Genomic DNA, 19,781 nt, shown 5'->3' on the forward strand with positions numbered 1-19,781 from the left:
AATGGGGTAAAGCTTCATATTGAATTAATTTATAACTGGAATTTAATCTAATTTGTTACTGCTGAATCTGTTAATGGGATGTGATTGAAAGATTGCGCATGTTGGCTAAGTTCAGTTATTGAGTGGTTTGACTATAAACTATTATTATGATAAAACACCCTGGTATTTGCTGTTTTGGATGATCTGTATTTAGATGATCTGTTTTGGATGATCTATATTGTGTTACCTATATAGCAAGTGTTGCAGTTCTGTTGGATTTAATAAGATATATTATTTGTGTCCCGAATATTGTATTTGTACGTTTCTTTGTATTTGTTGAAACTCTCCCCAGTTTATTGTATGAAGAGAAGACTAGCATAATATCAGTCCATGAAAAGATGCTGGGGAGTTGTCGAGCGAACTGATTGTGATATGGAAGCATGACCTTGGCATATTGTTTATAGCTATTGTTCATTTCATTAATGGGAGGGTTATTTGTTCTATTTCTTACTACAGATATAGTATCTTGTATTAATTGTGTTGGGTATTTTCTTTTAGCAAAGGTTTTAGTTAGATGGAACAGGACCAGGGTATGTCTGCCAGGGGCAAAAATTGATGACGTTGTAAAGCATATATCATCTTTTAAGGGTGATATTGTTGTTGTACACGTTGGCACCAATGACATTAAGAGTAGGAGATCTGCAGATTTACTTAACAAGTACAGGTCAATGTTGAAAAAAAGTCGCGAGTTAGGGTTAAATTTGAAAGTGTCTGCAATTCTACCCAGACACGATAGGAGGGAATAAATGATGAGAGTCTTGTCAATCAATTCGGCCATGGAGGGAATGTGCAAGGTTCAAGGGGTAGAATTTTTTTTGCTGTGGTCTGTGCTTGTTAACAGGAGAGACTGCTTCTACAGGGATGGGATAGACTTAAATAGAAAGGGTGCAAGAATATTTGCTGATGCTATCGAGTCACTGTTAGATGGGTCGGAAAACTGCTAGCTTGGGGGGGAGGGATACACAGACCAAAAGGTTAAAAGTAGCCGCAGGCAGAGGTGAAGGTGATTCTTGCACAACTTCTATTAGAATAAGAAGTGACCTGGAACAAGGGGTGCTGGGTGTTTCGGGGACTGATAGCAGTCATCGTGAAACAGGTGGGTGTATGGGATGTGTTAGGGTAACTAAGAATAAGAATACGTGCATGTATACCAATGCTAGAAGTATAGTAAATAAATTTGATGAATTTGAAGTGTTGGTCAAGACATCAAAGGCGGATATTGTCGGGATAGCAGAGACATGGTGTCACACAGATATAAGGAATGCAGAACTGGAATTTGGGGAGTACAATGTGTACAGAAAGGATAGACAGGATAGGAAGGGAGGAGTTGTTATGCTGTTAATTAAAAAAAAACATAAAATCAAAAGAAGTGCATCCAGTTGATATAGATGAACAGTGCACTGTTGAGTCAGTCTGGTGTGACATAAGCACTGCGAAAGCAAAAATAAGAGTAGGAGTGTGTTACAGGCCTAATGACTCGAATGAGTACAATGAACAATTGCAGAGATATAGAGTGGGTTAGTAAATCAGAATGTCTTATAATGGGGGATTTTAACTTCCCAGATATTGACTGGAACTTGTAGGTTGGCCACTCACACAATAGTAAGACTTTTGTGGATTTATTGGATGATTGTTTTCTGCAGCAGCATGTTCGAGAGGCAACCAGAGAGGGTAATACTCTTGATCTGGTTATCAGCAGTGATCATTCGTGTATTAAGAATTTGCAGATAAAGGAACCACTAGGTGGCAGTGATCAGTGTACTGATGTGGGATTTACTTCAAGATATAATTACCATCAGGGGTAAAGGAAAGGGTTTTTGCTTCCGTACAGTCAGTCCTCATATAGCACGATAGTTGTGTTCCTAGAAACCCTCTATCACATCACCAGTGAGGTGATCTGAGAGAGGTGTAAGCCTTGAATGGTTTGAGCATGCTCAATGCTGATGTGATTCTTCCTCTGGCTCAGAATAATCACCTGAGAGGGCATAAATTCAAACTGAGGAAAGACAGATGTAGGATAGACGTGCAGAAATTTGCCTTTAGCCAGCGGGTAGTTGGTTGGTGGAACAGACTTCCATCCCTTGTCGTGGAAGTTGATAGCCTAAATAAATTTAAGGCTCAGCTGGACAGGTATTTCGAACGAACAGAGGGGTGAAGTGGAAGTGGTTTTTTTTTTTTTTTTCTTTTTTTTTTGGTTGATGGGCATAAGCTTGCTTTCTTGCATCAAATGCCTCTACTAATGCTAATGCAAAATCATGCAATATAAACAACAGGCCCTATGGGAAAAATAGGGTTAGGTGCCGACCACCCAAGATTGAACACACATTTGTAACCAAAACATTAAACAATAAATAATCGTAATAAAATACTTACGTATTTTATTACGACTATTATGTAATAAAATATTGCTAATGCTTTTGCTTCTATCATAAGCAAACTTGTTTTTTGTTTGATTTTCTATCCAAACAGATGACAGCCGTTCCATCTCTTCCAATTCTTTGTGTCTTAATCTAATGGATTTTAATTACACTTTGAGTTGTTCCTGCTATAAAAGTTGTTTTTATTTTCTCTGCATTCTTTGTAATTCTCGGCGTTGCCTCATTTAGGTCTGTAGCAGGTGCAATATCACATGGTCTTTCATTTCGCTCAAAGCGTTTCGCAATTTCATATTTTTTCTCTATTGACAGAGGCAGACTGGCCATAAGCCTTACCGGGGAAACCGCGGTGGGCCGGAGGCCGGTGTGATTTTGGCCATAAACCACAGTATGAGGCCACTATAAATTTCCCCGGGTAAGAATTTTTGACACAGTCCGATTCTGTTTATCGATATTGCTTTTCTTTTTCTCTCTAAATCTGCAGTGTCTTCCTTTTCCAGGACGCTTCCTTTTCACACCTTTTAAGTATTTTACTCATTTTTAGGGAATAAAGCACAATTACAAAACGAGGAGGCACGCTTGATACACATAAACAAAGTTGCGGGGTGTAGCAACTGAATAAACAACACCGTAAAGGCAGAGATACACTATTAACACCTCACATTTTACTAAAGCACATTTCTAGGGGTTACTACCATAAACCAATTTCCAGTTGCATTTCTGCTAGTCTGTTATAAACTGGTAGTAAACTCGATCTAATTGCATTTGTGATTATACCGATAGCTGGAATTGTGTTGGTTTTTACGTTATTATGGTGAAATGTTTCCCCTTCACTAATATAAAAAACATAAATACATTTTCAGAAGCGTCTCTTCAGTCCTATCGTGTTGCGTTTGGTTGGGGTTATTCTGCATTCGACTGCCATTTCATGTAAACACAAAGGCAAATCGTACACAAACGAATTCGGTTCGTGTTATATAAGATATCGTTCCCCTATTTATAAATCGTGTATGATCGAATTCGTGTAGTGTAAACACGTGTAATACGAGGACTGACTGTACAGTGGTCTCAGACAGTTTTTAAATTCTGTACAGTGGGATCAACTGACGATGTTACCAACAGTAAATTCTAAGTGGGAAGCATTCAAGGAATTAATCGTGAAAGCTACTAAAAGTTTCATACCTATTAAGAAATATTGTTCGAGGTTTAGGCCTAAATGGTTATCAAATGAACTAAAGAGACTTGTGAGAAAGAAGAAAAATGCATGGGATGCATATAAATTATCAAGCGACTCAGAAGCCTATGGCAGATATAAGCTAGTCTGTAATCAGGTAACAAAGGAGGTTAGGCAGGCGAAGGCAGATCACAAGAAATCCTTGGCAAAAGATGCTAAGAAAAACAGCAAGGATTTCTTTACTTATATAAACGCTAAAAGGAAGGGGATGAATCTGATTGGTCCACTTGCTATCGATGGTTCGCTGTTGATGATCCTGCTCATATAGCAAACAAACTGAATGAGTATTTTGCATCTACATTCACACATGAGGAGTTATTAAGGTTTGAAAATGGCAAAAGATTATCAAATTGTAGCAACAGGGTATCAACAGGGTGCGTAATGATTTTGTAATAACTGAGATTTTAGATTTAGTTTTAGTTTTATTGGCGCAAAAACGACTAAGATTATACTGCGCCAAGTATCAATTAAAAGATCAAAAAATATAAATTCTGGTAACCTTTAAAAAGGTTACCTCGTCAGATTGTTATTCTATATATAGAGCAGTATAAGTTTAAAAGTAAATGATCCAATTTATATGTTTGTATATATTAACAGCTTGTAAAAACTTAAAAACTGCTGACACGTGGTCGTTGTCTGATAAAATCTGACTGAGTGTATAAGGCTCAGTCGGATGAGTAAAAGCGGTAAAATATACATTGCGAATATCGGTAAAATTAACGCAATCTATTAAAATATGCTTTACAGTTAAAATGGTGTCGCAAGACTCGCACATAGGAGGGTCATCTGCCCTCAGCAGAAAACAATGTGTCAGATGAGTGTGTCCTATGCGGAGTCGGGCAAGAACAACTTCCTCGCTCCGATTCCTGCGCAGACCGGACTGCCATGTTTCAATTACAGGCTTTATTTGATATAATTTATTTGTTCTCTCTCTATGCCATAGTTCTTGCCATTGGGAATATATATTTTCTCGTATTATTTGCCTGTAGTCTGTATAGGGGACTGACAGGCAACGATTATTAGTGGGAGCTGCTGATTTGGCTGCAGTGTCGGCCAAATCATTTCCCTTTATCCCAATGTGGCTAGGAATCCAGCAGAAGCGAATATCAAACTTGTATTCATGAAGAGAATGTATCTTCTGCTGAACCCGAGAGAGAACTGGATGAGAGTTGTGTCTTAGAGATAATAAAGCCTGTAATACACTCAGGGAATCAGAATATATTATTGACCTTTGGCACTGACAAGTTCGAATGTGATCCAAGGCTAACTCTATAGCATGCAGCTCTGCAGTGTATATGCTGGATTCAGGAAGAATATGCTGAGATATTATAGTGTCCGGAAACACAACAGCAGATCCAACGAACGATTCAGACTTCGAGCCATCTGTGTAGACGGGCAGGAAGTCGGAGTTCTCAGCTCGATGTGCAGAAAAGAGCTGCTGGTAGACAGATGATGAGGTCTCAGACTTTACCCATTTTTTAAGGGAAAAGTCGCACGATGGAGTATGAGCATGCCATGGTGGAAGAGTTTCTTTTGGTGTTTGTGCAACCTTGTCTACCATGATGTTAAACTCTCTGAGTAGCTCTTGGACACGAATACCAAAAGGTCGGTTGGCAGTCTGACGGGTATTGTACAAGTTTTCCCAACGTGGCTCAAAAACGGATGCCCACGTAGGATGGTCTGGCAGGGATTTCAACTTTAAAGCATAGTTTAAAGCCAACTGCTTACGTCGAAGGGATAACGATGGTTCATTTGCTTCGACGTATAAGCTCTGGACAGGAGATGTTCGAAAAGCTCCAGTAGCGATACGGATAGCCTGATGGTGGACAGGGTCCAGCCATCGGAGGACACTATCTCTAGCTGAGGAGTATACCTGGGCCCCGTAGTCCAATTTGGATCGTACAAGTGCACGGTAAAGCCGTAGTAGGGTGCATCGATCTGCTCCCCAACACGTTGAGGAGAGAGAGCGGAGAATATTGAGTCCCCTCGTGCATTTTGTACGAAGCTGACGAATATGTTCGAGAAAGGTCAGCTTTTTATCAAACACAAGTCCCAAGAATTTTGTGTCTGACACTACTGGAATAATATTTTGTCCGAGCCTTAATTCAGGTTCAGGATGAAGATTACGCTTGCGACAAAAGTGTACGCAAACGGTCTTCTCCGGCGAGAACCTGAAGCCATGAGCAAGTGCCCAGGAATTAAGGTGATCAATGGCTTTCTGCAGTTGTCTTTCAATAACCCTCATGTTGCATGACTGACAAAATATGCTAAAGTCATCAACATAGAGGGCACAGTTTACAGTTGGAGGAAGTTGTTCTGTGATGGAATTGACTTTGATGGCAAAAAGCGTGACACTTAATACTGATCCTTGTGGTACTCCCTCCTCTTGGCTGAAGGGACGAGAGAGTGAGGATCCCACACGAACTTGGAAAGATCGATTGGCCAAAAAGTTTTTAATAAAAATGGGGAGTTGCCCCCTAAGGCCTAGGCTATGCAGATCTTTTAATATGCCAAATCTCCAAGTTGTGTCATACGCTTTCTCCATGTCAAAGAACACCGACACCAAGTGTTCGCGTTTTAGGAAAGCATCCCGGATAGATGCTTCCAATCTAATAAGATGGTCCAAGGTGGACCGGTTCCTTCGGAAGCCGCACTGGATGTTGGAGAGAAGGTCATTTGATTCGAGATACCATATTAAACGAGAATTAACCATTCTCTCCAGGATTTTGCACAGACAGCTGGTCAGAGCAATAGGACGATAATTGGTGGTGACTTTTGGATCCTTTCCTGGCTTAGGAAAGGCAAGAACGATTGCCTTTCGCCAGGAATCCGGAAACTGCCCCTCAGTAAAGATTCTGTTATACAGAAGGAGCAGACAATCCATAGAGTTTGGTGAAAGATGTTTAATCATTTCATAATGGATGCCATCTGGTCCAACAGCACTTGCTTTGGAAAGAGTGAGGGCTCTTTTCAGTTCCTCTATAGTGAATGCCCCGTTGTAGGGATAGAGGCCCTTGGTCTTAAAATTAAGTGCTTGCTTTTCCAGTTTATGTTTAAGGACCAGGAACTCTGGGGAATACGAAGATGTTGCAGAGATGTTAGAGAATGTTTCCCCAAGAGCATTGGCTATTGCAGTTGGATCTGCAATAGCGCATCCATTATAATCTAGGATTGCAGAAGGGTGGGAGGTATATTTTCCCTTCATTTTCCGGATTTTATCCCAGACTACCTTAGAGTTGGTAGACTGGTTAATAGATGATGTGAAACGGATCCACGATTCCTTTTGACTCTGACGACGGATGTAGCGTGCTTTGGCTCGTGCACGTTTGAAGGCTATAAGGTTGTTCGTGGTAGGATATCGGCGAAATATCCCCCACGCTTTGTTTTGAGCCTTTTTTGCTGCTGTGCATTGTGAATTCCACCAAGGTTTGGGAAATGGTGGAAACCGGGCTGATGTTTTTGGGACAGCATTAGCAGCTGCTTGGACGATGATTTCTGTGATGTACTTTACTGCATCATTGATCGGCTCTTGACTGACTGTGCTAAGATCGAAATTTGCCTGATGTCGGAAGGCAGTCCAGTCAGCCTGATCAATCTTCCACCGTGGTAACCTAAAAGGAAGACATGGTCTCCCACTGTGTAACAAGGTTATCACAGGGAAGTGATCGCTTCCGTATGGATTCTCCTCCACTTCCCAAGTAAGTGAAGGGAGTAGAGAAGGGGAGCAGATAGAGAGATCAATGGCAGAAAAGGTACGGGTAGGCGTATGGAAGAAGGTGTTTGTTCCAGTATTTAGAAGGGAAAGGTCGTTGTCATTGAGCATACGCTCAATGACTCGTCCCCTTCCGTTGATGTTAGCACTACCCCACAGGGTAGTATGTCCATTCATGTCCCCGAGAAGTAAGAAAGGGGGAGGCAACTGCGTTAGAAGATCATCAAGGTCTGCCTGGGAGATGTCAGTCCCAGGTGGCAAATAGATAGAGCACACAGTTAATAAAAATCCCACCGTAAGGCGAATTGCAACAGCCTCTATGCTGGTTGTAATTAGCAAGGGCTGGACTGGGGTATGGTTACCCACAAGGATAGCCACTCCTCCATGAGCAGGACCATCCGCAATTCTATCCTTACGAAAGATTGTGATGTTATGCATGGTGGGATCATCATTTGTCTTTAGATAAGTCTCCTGCAAGCAAAAGCAAACTGGCTCGTGCTTTTGCAGGAGAGCCTTGATGTCATCTGTATTTCGCCGGAATCCACGACAATTCCATTGTAGGAATTTAGCCATTATTTTGGCTTGGTGGGTCCATCAGGCGGCTTCCGAGGTGCTGAGGGCTTACTTTTATCAGTCTTGGCTTTATCTTTTTTGGGGAAGAATGGACGATGTCCCGTGTCCATTTCTTCCTCCGCAAAGAGTTCCAAGACTGATTCATCCTGTACCTCCTTGTTCTCTACATCCATTCTTTCTGTTGTTACTTCAGGCTCTTTACCACTTGGTTTTGGTAGTGGTGGAGCACTAGGAGGTACGGATATAGGAGTGGCAACTGACTGTGTTTTTTTGGTGGGCTTTTGAGAACTCAATAAATAGCGTGCAATCGGGGTGAATGACTCTCTTGGTGGTATAGTCATCTCAGTTTGTGTCCCGATAGTGCTCTTAGCAGAAGGTTTCATATGGGCATATGAAGGTTTCCCGCTATTTACTGGTTGGATACGTTTTCTGGCCTCTGGGTAGGAAATATTCAGCTCTGTTTTCAGTTTTTGGATTTCTTTTTCGTCCTTCCACCGCTGGCATGCTCTTGAGTAGGCGGGGTGCTCACCTTGGCAGTTAACACAGGTGGGTTTTGGAGCTGTACATTCCTTGCTCTCGTGGTCTTTCACACCACATCGAGCACAGGCAGGGTTACCACGACAAGATGTTTGTGAGTGGCCGTATTTTTGGCATCTAAAACACCGCAATGGGTTTGGGATATAAATCCTCACTGGGCAGTTTAGATAACCTGCCTTGATGGAATTTGGAGGCCGTGGGGTGTTAAACATGAGGATGAGAACTCGAGTAGGGACGAGATTCCCATCCTTCCGTATCGATATTCTCTTTACAGCTGTCACTCCTTGGTCTTTCAATTCAGAGCAGATCTCTTCTTCAGAAACATGAAGGTCCCACTCTGAAATGACGCCTCTAGAAGAGTTCAAAGTTTTGTGGGGGGTTACAATGATAGGTATTCCCCCTATTGATGTGGCGTTCAGGATTTTTTCCGCCTGTTTAATAGATGTAGCTTCGACCAAAAGGTCGCCAGAACGCAGTCTTTTTACCGTTTTAGGTGACCCTGCCAACCCTTCTAATCCTTTCTGGATGAAGAAGGGTGACATCTTTCCAATGGACTGCTCTCCGGTGGAATGGAGAATGAGGAAAAGCGGTGTCACTGATGGTGGTTGTTTATCCTCAGTTCTGGCTCGTTTTGCAGAGGCGTTATCTGCGTCATCATCTCGATTAGGTAGGGGCCTTGTTGGGGCCCCAGAAGAAGAATTTAAATTACTCATATGAGTAAAGAGAAAATGTCTGATGCCTAAGTACCTCACCCACCACGGAGCCCTACGAGGGGACGCCCACTCGTGAACTAGCAGGTACTGCGTACACGAATGGGACGCCGAGTTCGCTTAGAGCACCATACCCACGTTACCAATAAGTCTTTATCCCGTCCCAGGACCAAAGGGAGGGAGACTTATTGGAACGCAGTTGACCCTAGCAGTATAAAACCACCCGCCGATTGATCCCAGTCGGGCCGGTCCGGGACCACCCGTCTTGTCGAAGCAGGGGCCAAAGTGGTGTATTGAAGCTGGGCCCCTCAACCACCAGGATCCCCCTTTCCGCTCCGCTTCCACGGGTCGCGGCGCACGGCTGCACACGCCGGATTTCAAAGATGTAACCCTGAAACCAAGGTATGGGCGTTAGATCCCAGTGATGCTAATCTGGAAACCCAGCAGCGTCACTGGGAGGTCCCCTCACCACGTACAGGTGCCCACGTTGAGGGGTAATAACTGAGAGCAAAGTGGAGGAGAAATTGTTGAAGTAAATCGTAATAAAGGCACCTGGGTAGATGGGATCTATCCAGTTATATTAAAGGAGGCGACAAAGCAACTAAGCAAACCCTTAGCCATAATTATGAGAGCATCCTTGGATGGGGGAAGGTGCCCACGGACTGGAAATGTGCAAATGTGTCCCAATTCACAAAGGGTGATTGAAGAGTGACATGAGTAATTACAGACCAGTTAGTTTAACTTATGTTCCGGGTAAAATAATGGAGTCACTGGTTAAACATGCTTTGCAGGATCTAGACAAGACTGCAGCAATAATTCAGACACAGCATGGGTTTGTTAAGGGAAAGTCTTGTCTGTCAAATTTGATAGGATATTATGATGTGGTTACAAAGGAACTGGATGCAAAAAATAATTTGGATTTCAGGAAAGCTTTTGACACCGTTGCGCATGGAAGACTTTTGTACAAATTGGAGCAGAATGGTATTAAATGTAAGTTGCTACAATGGATAAAAGGATGATTGAATGGTAGAAGACAGAGGGTGGTAATCAATGGGTGCTGCTCTTCATGGCCTAATGTTATTAGTGGAATCCCACAGGGTTCGGTGTTGGGTCCTCTGTTGTTTTGTATATTTATCGATGATATTAATGGAGGAATATCAGGCTTAGTGTCGAAGTTTGCAGATGATACAAAGGTTGGCAGGGTTGTTAATGACAGTAATGGCAGTGTGCTACTGCAACAGGATCTAGATAATTTGGACAGATGGGCTAAGAAGTGGCAACTGAAGTTTAACCTTGACAAATGCAAAGTCTTGGGGTTACTTCTACCCACTGCATATGGGTAGAAGTAACCCCAGAGAAACGTACCAACTGTGTGGTACTACACTTAAGGTGGTAGAAAATGAAAAAGACCTGGGAGTAATTGTGCAGTCAGATATGAAGTTTTCTGAGCAATGCAGACAGGCTGCCAGGGCAGGTCATGGGGTTTTGTCAATGATATATAGGAATTTTGCTAGCAGGGAAAGGAGGTGATTGTCCCACTGTATAAGGCAATGGTCAGGCCACGCCTTGGCAAAAGGTCTGGAGGCCTCATTTCAGGAAGGATGTAGATTTGCTTGTGCATGTACAGAGAAGGGCAACAAGATTAGTGAGGGGAATGAAGGGATCCTCTTACCAAGAGAGGCTTAAGTTCTGCAAATTGCAGTGGCTGGATACTAGGCACCTGCGCGGTGATCTGATTGAGGTGTATAAGGCCTTGAATGGGTTGAGCACGCTGAATTCTGATGGGATCCTTCCACATGTTCAGATTACGAACCTAAGGGGGCATAAATTCAAATTAAGAAAAGACAGATGCACGGAAATTTGCCTTTAGCCAGTTGGTGGTTAATTGCTGGAACAAACTTCCATCTGTCGTTGTGGAAGTTGATAGGTTAAATAAATTTAAGGAGGAACTGGACAGGCATTTGGAGGGAATGGTGTGATTATTTTTTTTTTTTTTGGCTGATGCTGCATAAGCTCATACACTTGCTTTCTTGCATCACATGCCACTACTACTACTACTACCTGATAATTTACATGCGTCCCATACATTTGTTTTCTCTGTCACATGGCTAATTAGTTCATCTGACATCCATTTATGCCTAAATCTTGAACACTATTTCTTTGTTGGTATGAAAAGCCTAGTAGCTTCAGAGATTAATTCTTTGAATGCTTCCCATTTTGAATTTGCTGTTGGTAACATCATCAGTTGGTCCCATGGTATAGAATTTAAATACTGTCTCAGACCACCGTAGTCACTTTTATGAAAGCAAAAACCCTTCCCTTTACCCTTGATGGTAGTTACCTCTTTGAGTAAATCCCACTTCAGCACACTGTGATCACTGCCACCTAGTGGTTCCTTTATCTGCAAATTCTTGATGCATGAAGAATCATTTCTGATAATCAGATCAAGAATATTATTCCCTCCAGTTGCCTCCCGAACATGCTGCTGTAGAAAACAATCATCCAATAAATCCACAAAAGCCTTGCTAGTGTGTAAGTGACCAACCCACAAATTCCAGTCAATATCAGGGAAATTAAAATCCCCCATTATAAGACACACTAATTTACTGGCCCACTCTATTTCTCTGCACAATTGCTCATTATACTCATCAGATTCATTAAGCCTACAACATACACCTACACTCATTTTTCCTTTCCCAGTGCTTAAGTCACACCAAACAGACTCAACATTGCATTGTTCACCAACATCAATTGGATGCACTTCCTTAGCTTCCTTAGATTTTATGTGTTTCTTAACTAACAGCATAACCCCTCCTCACTTCCTGTTCTATCTATCCTCTTCTGTACACATTGTACTCCCCAAATTCCAATTCTGCACTGCATATATCTGTGTGACACCAAGTCGCTGATATCCCAACAATATTTGCTTTAATGTCTTGACTAGCACTTCAAGCTCATCAAATTTATTAACTATATTCCTAGTATTGTTGTACATGCAAGTATACATGCACCTGTTTCTACTCTTAGTTACCATAACACAGCCCATGTATTTATTTGTTCCACTATGACTCCCAACAGTCCTGGAAATCTCCATTGCCTTGCTTTCCATGCTGCTGCTCATTCTAATAGAAGCAGTGCAAGAATCACTTTTGCCTCTGCCTGTGGTCACTATTAATCTTTTAGTCCGACCCACCTAACACTGCCTCGATAGCATCAGCAAATATTCTTGCACCCTTTCTATTTAAGCGTACCCCATTCCTGTAGAAGCAGTCTCTCCTGTCAACACGCACAGACCAGGCTGAAAAAAATTCTACCCCTTGAGCCTTGCACAATCTCTCCAGGGCCAAATTGGTTTCAAAGGTTCTCATCATATACCCCTCCTGTCTTTCACATTCAGCCCTAACTCGTGACTTTTTTTTCAACATTGACCTGTACTTGTTGAGTAAATCTGCAGATCTCTTACTCTTCATGTCATTAGTTCCAACGTGTACAACAATATAACCTTTTGTGCCCTTAAAAGATGATATCTGCTCTACAACATCGTCAACTTTTGCCCGTGGCAGACATACCCTGGTCCTGTTTCACCTTTACTTCTTGCATAGTATATTCCCCTTCTCCCTAACAATAAAGTCACCAGCAATAACTAGTTCCTTTGGGACCGGCGCATTCTGACTTGGAGATTGTATCTGTTTTGCCTGATGCACAGGAGTCAGCTCTGCCATTGAGCTGAGCAGCTGAAAGCTTGATGGACCTTCATATTAATATTAGATTAATACAACAAATTTATAAGGGCTTTAGATGAGGGGTAGAATTTCTTTAACTTTACAATCAATTTCCAAGTTTATTTCATGCAAAATTCAAAGGTCACTTTCATGGTCAACATAATAATAATAGAATTCAGACAAGAAATCTGGATGCCCAAACGACTACAGTTAAAAAAAAAAAAAAAGAAGCACAAACTGGCATAAGAAATGTTGTTCAAACTTCTTATGAACAAGGAACAGACCATTTGTACTGAGTAAAATAAGGCTGAGGAGAATGATTTATACAAATTACAATTAAAATTACTATTCATAATAACTGCACAATCCTACACCAATCATTATTAAATAAAATAAATAAATAGCATTGTGTTATATTAAAATAATAATGATGCAAATAAGTGAAATAAATAGAATGATATAATTCCACCTGATAAAACTGTCTGTACAATAAAATATGAAATTTTAAACTGAAATTAATAAATTACAATAAACAATGAAGATAAAAACAGGATGATAAAAGAGTTAAAACACCGTAGCTTTCAGAGGCATCCGCCTCCTTTTTAAACAGTGAGGTTTATCGTACAGCAAATCCTTAAATATCCCCAGACTCGCGGTTCTCAGCACATGTTTCTACATGAGCATGGGCAGTATTTAATAGTAATAAAATTACTATTAAAAAATGGCAAGAAATATGCATTTAGTCAAAGCTTAATAAAGAGACGACACTCACCTCAATAATCTGTTGTGGTTATATGAATCATAAAACAGTAGTGTGAGAAATCATTGGCTAAACTAAAAATGGTGTTTAAAAATTGCAGTAAGGAAAGCGTGGTTTAAAAAGAGTAATTGAAAAAACTTAGCCTAGAAGAGGAAGGGTGCACCATATCGTCCTCTAGTTGTCTGAAATTATCTGAAATTAAAATTAAAAAATGATTAAGGCCAATAATCGAGAACGATGGACTTTCGATAGGTTCATCTTCAGTTGGCAATGAAGAGCGAAAGGTTTGCTGTAGACCTTAAGTACCCAAAATGTTATGCTGGACACATGGTAATTTAATTCCCGTGAGATTCCAAATGGTAGACAAGGGAACCAGAAATTTTGTGTTGAAGACGTCAAGATCGATGTTGAGACGATACCATTCTATTACGAGGGTTTCGTATAGAAGGAGTTTATAATTTGATGATGGTTGTTGCAGTATCAACTGAGAGGTTGTGGTTATGAGTGTGTACATGTTGAGACAGTTCATATTTCCTTGCTGTGTCCAAAAACTATGGACATGGTAGTAGGTGAGCGTGTTTGCAATGGTGGATGATCCAAATTTATTAGTAGTGCTCCCAATGTAGAATGCATTACAGTCGGGTTGACATTTGATTAAATAAACTATGTTGTTGATGTTTTTAGTGTCATAAATGCAGGTTTCTTTATATTTATTAAAAGGGGCTCCTAACTTATTATAGGTAGAAAAAATTATAGAGATATCAATGTTAATGAAGATAAGACAATCGTCTAGCGATTTGGCAGTGGTCAGGGAGAACAACACGAATGTTGGACGGGTTGGATTTTTTATAACTGGGTTCAGAAACACTTACTTTTAACAGTTGAAATAATTTGTTGGATTAGTTTGATGGGATATTTTCTGGCTGTAAATTTTTCAGTGAGATATTTTAGCTGGAATGATAGATCATCCTGTGATTGGCAGTACTTAAAGACATTAAAAACTTGATTGTAAAGAACTGATTTCTTTACTAATGGGGGTGATGTGAAAGAAAATGTAGATATTGGCCTGTGTTGGTTTTTTTACTGTAGATTTTTGTCTTAAGCCTGTTATTTTGTTTATATATACAAAGGGTACTAGGAAAGTTTTGCAATACAGCTTTGTTTATTTAATTTTTTCAAAGTAATTTCCTCTACATTCAATACACCTCTCCATCCTCCGAAACCAATCTTTAAACCAGTTCTGCCAAGTTTCACTAGGGAGTAAAGCACACTAGTTGTCCCAAGCCCGTAGAAGGTCCTCATCACTGGAAAACTGCCTCCCTTTTAGCTTCATTTTCACATGCGGGAACAGTGCAAAGTCGCAGGGAGCAAGGTCTGGACTGTAGGGAGGGTGCTCGAGAAGTTTCAGTCCTGTCGTGGTCAAATATTCGGTGCAGGCTTTGGTGCGGTGAGCTCTAGCATTATCGTGATGGAGGTACCAGGTGTCCATTCTTGACTTTGGCCGCAGGTTCTTCATAGATCCAATGACTTTAGGCAGGCATTGTTCAGTATACCACTTAGCTGTGACTGTCTTCTGCATGTCCAAAATGACACGTTCCACAATTCCACTCGATTTGAAAAATACAGCTATCATTTTCTTCTTTACAGATCGGGATTTTCTGACAATTACGGGTGTGTCGTCATCATCAAAGACCCAAACTTTGTTTTGAGCCTTGGTCGGCAGATCGTAATAGTACAGCCAAGTCTCGTCACCTATCACGATGTTGTTCACATACCGAGATTGTCCCTTATCAAACTTTTTTAACATCTCCCGGCACCAAGTCACACGTCGTGTCATCTGCTCTTCAGTCAGTTGATGCGGCACCCAGAGAGAACAAAGTTTCTTCACGTGCAAATGATCTTGCAGAATCGAACGAATTGCTGGTGCATTTAGGCCCAAAGTATCCTCTATCTGTTGGTAGGTCACTCGCCTGTTTTCGTCAAGCATTTTCCTCACAGCAGTAACGTTTTCCTCCGTAACTGACGTTCGTGGCCTTCCCGGCCTCTCAGAATCCTCCAGAGTGAAATTTCCCCTTTGGAATTCTCTATACCACCTGAATATCGTTGTACGATGTGGACAATCATCATCTAGTGCAAGAGTCATTTCTTCTAAGCACTGGTCTATGGTTAAACCACGCACGAAATTATACCGCAAAACTGTCCTTATCTCATTTCGTGACCACGATGCCATCGCAAGCACTTTACACTCTCACTACTAATGAATAACTGAGCCCATCGACTTGGCGTGGCGGCTACTATGCACATATGAACATGTCTCAACATGCAGCAACAAGCAGCTTCCTGTGATTCATTGTTGCGTCATATTGCAAAACTTTCCTAGTACCCTTTGTATAGTTAAATTAAGAAAATTGATTGCGTTAATTAGTTTCCTAGTTTTAAGGTGTATTTTAATCTTGGGTGTACTGAATTAAAACTGGTAAAAAGATCGTTAATGGTGTTTTAGTCTCCAATTATTAGAACATCGTCTGCATACCGGATGTAAAGTTTAATATTTACCGGAAAAGGTTGAAGGGTCTGATGTTCGACTGTGGCGAGGTATATTTCAGATAAGGGCGCTGAGATACCTAGGCCCATAGCGAGTCCAAAAATCTGTTCATATACTTGATCTTGAAAATAGAAGTGTCTAGCTTTAATTAGTACAGTAATGAGCTCCAGGATGCTGTCAATGTTGAGAGAAGTCTCAACATGTACACACTCATAACCACAACCCCTCAGTTGATACCGCAACAACCATCATCAAATTAAATTCAAATCATAAACTCCTTCTATACGAAACCTTCATAACAGAATGGCATCGTCTCAACATCGATCTTGATGTCTTAAACATGAAACTTCCTTGTCTACCATTAAGATCTACAGCAACCCTTTCACTCTTCTTTTTATCGCCAACTGAAGATGAACCTAACAATAGTCCATCGTTCTCGATTATTGGCCTTAATCATTTTTTAATTTTAATTTCAGATAATTTCAGACAACTAGAGGACGATATGGTGCACCCTTCCTCTTCTAGGCTAAGTTTTTTCAATTACTCTTTTTAAACCACTCTTTCCTTACCGCAATTTTTAAACACCGTTTTTAGTTTAGCCAATGATTTCTCACACTACTGTTTTATGATTCATATAGCCACAACGGATTATTGAGGTGAGTGCCATCGCTTTATTAAGCTTTGACTAAGTCATGAACTTTGGCATCTTAAGCTTTTGCTAACTTTTTTATGGTTATTAAAAAATGATTAAGGTTTGCTTGAAATGTGGTGAGTTATAGTAAAGAGAGACACCAGTGCACTCTGTCTCAGTGTAAGGAACTGTGGGGTAAAGGTAGTAATTTAATAAGATTTGGGAGAGTTAAGACAAAAGGTTTTTACTAAATTATATAAGTGAGATGGGAAGTGCTAAGTTAAGTTTATGGATTTTGCCTAGCAGTTGGATAGTTCATTGAAGAAAAGGAGTGAGGTTAAGGTTATTAAAGCAAATTACTCAGATCACTCACCTGAGGGGACATAAATTCAAATTGAGGAAAGACAATTGTAGAATAGATGTGCAGAAATTTGCCTTTAGCCAGCAGGTGGTTGATAGTTGGAACAAACTTCCATATGTTGTAGTGAAGGACCACTTTCGGTAGATACTTACCACTGCTGACCGTTAGTATCCCACCACCCGTGCCGTTTCGGATATGCTCTGACCCAGTCGTCTGGCCATTACAATTTAGCCTTTGTCAAACCTGCTTAAGCCTGCTGCCTTTCCCATCTGAAGAACAAGAGTAACACTGATTAACGGAGCTCAGTATCAGTACTCCAGGTGAAACTGCAGGTGAACACACCGTAGTTCACCTGCAGTTTTTTCAATTTGCATAACGACTCGCTGGTCATAATGTTTTGGCTCATCAGTGTACATGACATTACTGATTGGTGTCTTTTTTTGCATGCACATGTTCAATGTGGCATCAATCTTTACTGCATCAAACACAGTGTTACAATCTTCCAAATCACAAAAAGGGCTTTGATTCAAATCCCATTCAGGCAGGAGGTATATTTATTGGCTTTTTTTTCCTCACACCTTGGCCAAATTCTTTTTGTTTTTTAACATAACATTCAGAAGAACAACTACATGACCAGATTAAAACTGAGAGAAAATGAATTCTGGAGGTAAATAAAAAAAAAAAAAATTGGTAAAAAGCATTCTGAAGAAGAAAAAGGAGAAGAATTGAGCAATGTTAATATTATTTTGTAAACAATGTACAAAAATACCTTTAATTTTATTTTTGATTTTCAAGTTAAAATTATCAATGTATCAATATTTAAAGCAAAATTGTAAACTATAGGAACAGAGAATTCCAATGCAGTTTTGAGAAAAACCAAAATATATATTACATTAAAAAAAAAAAATCAGATAATCCTATTTGTAACTATTACTTGTGTTTTTCACTAAAATGTATTTTGTTCAGAAGATTTTATAACAAAGTTAAAAATTCCAAACAAGTCAATTTGTTACTTGTGGAATCGCTTTCAGTATAGCAACTTTCATTCAATTTCACTCTTTTTTATAATAAAATAATATACTCAAAGCAAATATTATTTTATTATAATTTTTTATTAATAATAATAATTATTATAACATATATTAATTATTTTGTACTGGCACACAGTTTCAAATCTTCTAATTATAGAAAAGCCCTGGGTTTCAAATTAGGTCTCAACAGAAGGATCTTTTATCAACTTTTTTTTCGTAATGTGACCAAGAATAAATTCAAGGAAGAATTAAACCAAATATTGAAGGAGATGGATAAGTGAAATGGGAATTTTTCCTCCCCTTTGGCTGATGTTCTATAAAGCTTGCTTGCATCATTTGCCATTATTAATACAAAGTTAGTTGGTCTCAGGTGAGGGTTGAACAACTATCACCCAGAAACTCAGGTTTTTCATCCAGCAAACTAACAAAAAAAATTATAGCCTTAGTTATTTTGGTGCTTAATACACACAACCACCTAAGTACTGCATTATTTGATTACATTTCTTTAAAGAAATCCATTCTTCTTCTTCTTCTCATTAATGCTGATGGACAAGAAAAACTCAGCAACACTCAATTTATTTTAATTCTTCATTGCAATACTAATGTCCATTAAAAAAAAAATAATAACTGATTTGTTTGGAAGAAAATGAAGGTGACACTGTGTAACCATGGCCCTGATAACATGGAGGACACTACATCCAGGGTTCAGCTCTCTGGAGCAGCACAACACTTTTACTGTACCTTTACATGCAATGAGCAGCAGCATTTGTTATTTACATCCAGGAATTTCAAATGGCTAGACTTGGTCCTGCCTGTGGTGGCAATTCTGCAACTACAATTGCAGATTACTACAACTACAGTTACAATTGCAACTACAATTGTAGTTGCAGAATTTCAATTCTGTGGCAGCAATTCTGAAGAATTGAAATTCTGTTGGCAGCAATTCTTCAGAATTGCTGCCAACAGAATTGAAACTATAATACCACAAGATCTGCCACTGTGGATGTGGCAAGAAATTCAATGGACACTATGGTTGATTTGGTATGTTAAAGAACATAAGGTGGGCCCATTCAAGTATCACAGAGGGAGGGGAGTGCTCTGCAATTTTGCTTAATTTCTTTATTTTAAGTAATTAAAAATGATATGCATATTGCATATCAACTTTGTCATCTAGGTGATTTTTTTAACGATCTATTCTTTGAATATTGTTTTTTTATAAACAAATTTATGCATGGGCATGTCACTGAATGGAAAGGAAATCTTTGATGTTCTATTTTACGACACAATATCAAGGACAATGTTAGATTTAAAAAATTGCTATTTATTAAGATAATGTTAACCGTTGTGCTAACTTAACAAAATTATACATTATTAATTTTCACATGATATTAATTCAGAAAAATTGCCTTACATGAAAATTGGGTCAAAATAATCGCCAAAAAAAAAAAAAAAAAATTGGGTACACCAGATGTTACATTCAAAATCAGGAAATTGCAAAAAATTGGGACATCTGGTTACTGAATAACCAACAACTCAACACTGATTTCAGGC

General features: G+C 39.8%; 1 protein-coding gene across 2 annotated transcripts in view; it reads right to left on the minus strand.

Annotated features, from left to right (window-relative positions):
* Window positions 1–19,781, minus strand: part of LOC150087035 (tetratricopeptide repeat protein 37) — a 702,248-nt gene that overhangs the window by 628,405 nt on the left and 54,062 nt on the right. The window lies entirely within an intron of this gene.

The sequence above is a fragment of the Mastigoproctus giganteus genome, chromosome 4, assembly GCF_048544385.1.
Source record: "Mastigoproctus giganteus isolate SK-2022 chromosome 4, ASM4854438v1, whole genome shotgun sequence".
Classification (NCBI taxonomy): Eukaryota; Metazoa; Arthropoda; class Arachnida; order Uropygi; family Thelyphonidae; genus Mastigoproctus; species Mastigoproctus giganteus.